Genomic DNA, 4,084 nt, shown 5'->3' on the forward strand with positions numbered 1-4,084 from the left:
GAGAGAGAGAGAGAGAGAGAGAGAATATCCCCCCAAGTCCAACCCACCACAAATTTACGCTTCCCAACCCTAATTAATATGTGGCCACTTGAGGACACATCACTTGAAGTGTTCCTCGAAAGCAGCCGAAAGATGACTGGTGTTACAAAGCTCGACCAGGCTGATGTTTTCGATGTTACAGCACGTCACATGACTTTCAATCCACATTCCTTTAAATTTTTTATGTCACGATAACTACCTTCCTAGGATATGGTGCAGATAACATCCTATTTAGGATACGGTCACGATACCCTCCTTTCTTGGAGGATAATCTTTCAGGGATACAGTGAGGATAACCTCACTTCGAGGATAAGCTCAAGATAGACGGTTCCTTTCTTAGAAAAGTCAGGATGATTTCCTTCCTAGGATATGGTAGATATATCATCCTATTTAGGATACGGTCACGATAACCTCCTTTCTTGGAGGATAATCTTTCAGGGATACGGTGAGGATAACCTCACTTCGAGGATAAGCTCAAGACAGACGCCTCCTTTCTTAAGAAACGATCAAGATAATGTTTCGCGGATACGATCAAGATAATTCCTTTATAACATAATATTCCGAGGATTGGAACAGAAAATTTCATTAAGGCCGCTCCCACTCCGTGAAGGAGATTTTGTATGTGATTACTTTACTTGATTACAAAAACAGCACTTGCAGAGTATTTTCAACATGCGTTAAATTTTATATTTATTAGAGACAACGAGAACAGTAAAAATAATTAATAAATTAAAAAACAAACCTTTTTTATGTTCTAAATTAAGAAAGCTTGTCCTACTGTTCTTCATATCTGTAATTGTTTCAAGGAAACAATTACAGGTATTGAAACTAATATTACTCATTTCACTACGAATAACTCTACGGAAATGGACCTTTAATTAACAGCATATACTACAGTACTTACTGGAAAACCATTTTAAACCAAATTTTGTACAACCCACTGGTTATATGCCAGTAAATTTCCAACCATTAGAGAACTATTAAAAAAATGTATCCCCAGCATCAATCCTCAAGACAACATATGGTTAGAAGACAAGACGAGCTATAATAATAATAATAATAATAATAATAATAATAATAATAATAATAATAATATAATAATAATAATAATTTCGGCCGTCCTATCCCTAGAGAAGACTGACAAGGGACAAAGGCACTGGAAGGACAAGCCCGGCGGGGACACAGACAACAAGACAGGATCGCCCAGGTCTTACTCCAGTGTGCCTTTGCAAGCAACATGCACACTTGCTTGCCAACATTCCTCGGCCCACCTGTTGATGCCTTATCCTTAGGGTACGTAACCACAAACTTATTCCTGGAGACCGGCGTGTTCCATCAATACAACTATCTATCTCTATAAAAATATATAGGATACATATATAAAATCAGTTTACATAATATACATATGGGTACTTATACATACAATATTAGTACATCAGTTCAAGACAATTTACTTCTGAACCGTAAATATATATTTATGGTATTGATTCCTCAGTATATAGCAACTTATAAAAATATTCAGTAAAGACACCGTCCATCTTTCACGTAGCGACAGGATGTCTGCATTAGAATATTGTCCATAACGAAAGTTTTTCCAAACACAAACACAAATACGATAAGAACGGCGTTACCGGCAAGAGTTTCCAAACAACAGTCCAGGCACTGATCAATATTTCCCAAAACCAGCCGATTGTCTTACAAATCCACAATCGAAGTCTCGAAAGTTTGACGCTTTCCGTCAATTCAGCAAACTCGGCATTTCTTTTCGAAATACGCGTTATTCCTTGCCAATGTGGGGTTAAACACTAACGGAATAGAGAGGGAAGGCGGCGTGGAACTTGCCTGCGAAACTTACACTGAAAAAGTTCACGAACGCAATTAGTTTTACTATGGATAAAAGACACGTGCGCGAGGAACCTCACGTGAAACACGAGTCCTACACTAAGTCACTCGGCACACTAACACACACATACACCGACACACTGACACACGCACCTTGCACGGACGTTACGTATGTACAGACGTACTCACATCCTCACATCACCAACAAACTCGCTCTAAACACCCCTCCTACCCCCTCCCAAAACTCCTTTCGTTCCTCAACCCGCACGAATGTTTACAAACTCGTGTTTCGTCTTTGACAAATAACACTGATTAGTAACAGATCAAAAAGGATTCGTCGTTAAGATGTTTTCTTTCGGAATATATATCATTCAGTAACTAATTCTGAAGGATTGCAGCAGTCTCCTAGACCCCACCCACCGTTCCTCCCTCAATCTCTCCCTCCCCCACCATCCCAATAAAGGGCTCCTCCAACTCCACCATGATCTTGTGGGCTGAGCAATGAAGGTGATGGTGGAGGACAAGAAGAAGGGGGAGGGGAGGGAGGCAAGGAGAAGGGGCATATTATGTTGCCAGTTAGAAGTTTTTTTCCTCAGACAGTCGTAACACTGAAAGTTCTTTGCGAGCGACGTTAAAACATCTTGTATCTAAAACAAAGTATCCAGAATCTTGCAAACGTGCATTTCAACAACGCCCCCCTTTTTTTTTCAACACATTCCTTTCCAAAAAGTGGACTTTGGGAAGGGAAGGGAAGGGAAGTGAGAGTGTAAGTTGGCCTGGGGGTAGAGCCAGGTAATGGAGGACGTGGTTGCGGGGGAATGAGACAGACAGACACAGGACCAGGAGGGGAAGAAGGGAGGAGTCAAAGGGAGCAGGGAGAGAGTAGAGGCGAAGGAGGAGGGAGATGAGAAAGGGGGTGATGTGTAGTGAGGGAGACGTAGATGAGGAGAGGGAGTAGAAGTGGAACGGAGGGGTTGCAGAGGTAAGAGGGGGGAGGGGGAATTGGAGGCACTTACCTGGAACCACATCAGGGGGACTGGCAGTGCTCATCCACCGGCTCCCCCCACCCCCCACGGGACTCTTTGCATTCATCAAGCCATTACACTAGATTATCTATATTAGCAAATGGGGTTATAAACCCTAAGACCCTCTCTACGAAACCTGGAGTCAACGAAAACAATTGCAAAATATAAAAAAATAAAGTAAAAGGGCGAGAGAAATGTAACAAGTACAGTTTCAATGTGATTTTTTTTTCCACGGTGATAAACGGAGAGAATACGAGCAAGTGAGGGGTAAGGCTGGAGTAGCTAGTCTGGGAAAACGGAGGGAGGGGGGAGGGGAGAGGAGGGGGTCATGTCGACATAAATACATACGTAATGATATACAACAAGTGTTCGCACACGCGGAGAGTAGTATAAGCAAGTCTATCCAATACACTCACATTAGAGATTAAAATCATAATTCGTTCAGCCAATATTTCAGAGTTATTAGGCAAGAGGTTGAGAGAGAGAGAGAGAGAGAGAGAGAGAGAGTACTAAACATATAGCGTGAGTAAACCCATTTTTTTTCTCGTGGCCTTCCCATGCAATCTGTGAACGGCGATAACATAATCAGAAGACGAATCAATATCAAGTCCCTTGTAAACAATCATGATTAAATCAATATAAACCGAACATCAGGGACGAACATTAATTACTTTTAGTACATTCACATTTCAAAGCACATCTTGAATAATGTACGGAATTACACAAAACAAATGAACATGATGGCGACGCTAGATGTAAACCTCCGAGTGTAAATAAAAGTTGATCTAAATAAAAGTTTATCACGGGTAACAATCACGAACAAAGCGACAAAGAACTTAGACCTTGTCTGTGGTAATTCATATCCAGACCTTCATCACAAAAGGTTGCCCCACACACACACATACACACACACACAAACACACCAGCTGTATTAAATAGATTGGAACACATGAACAAATTATACCCTGAACTTAGTGTAGGTACGCGACCATTTTTTATTTTTTCTAAATCTTACCTTGGTTTTTTTTAACCATTTCATATTTACATATTCTAATCTTATTTAAAACGTAAGATTTCAACCATCAGAGGCTTTGTGGATTCTGAACAATTACATGTAAAAATTACTGACTGAAGACGCTCATTCACGAAACATAATGTTCCATGATTCAACCCGTGAT

General features: G+C 40.7%; 1 protein-coding gene across 1 annotated transcript in view; it reads right to left on the reverse strand.

Annotated features, from left to right (window-relative positions):
* The window catches only part of LOC136826945 (retinoic acid receptor RXR-alpha-B-like), a 90,305-nt gene extending 88,255 nt beyond the window's left edge, over window positions 1–2,050 (reverse strand). Inside the window, 1 exon segment of the mRNA XM_067084537.1 lies at window positions 1,895–2,050. The gene's annotated coding sequence lies outside the window, so the exon portion shown is untranslated.
* Between the last annotated feature and the right edge of the window lie 2,034 nt (window positions 2,051–4,084).

Source organism: Macrobrachium rosenbergii, chromosome 41 (genome assembly GCF_040412425.1).
Source record: "Macrobrachium rosenbergii isolate ZJJX-2024 chromosome 41, ASM4041242v1, whole genome shotgun sequence".
Classification (NCBI taxonomy): Eukaryota; Metazoa; Arthropoda; class Malacostraca; order Decapoda; family Palaemonidae; genus Macrobrachium; species Macrobrachium rosenbergii.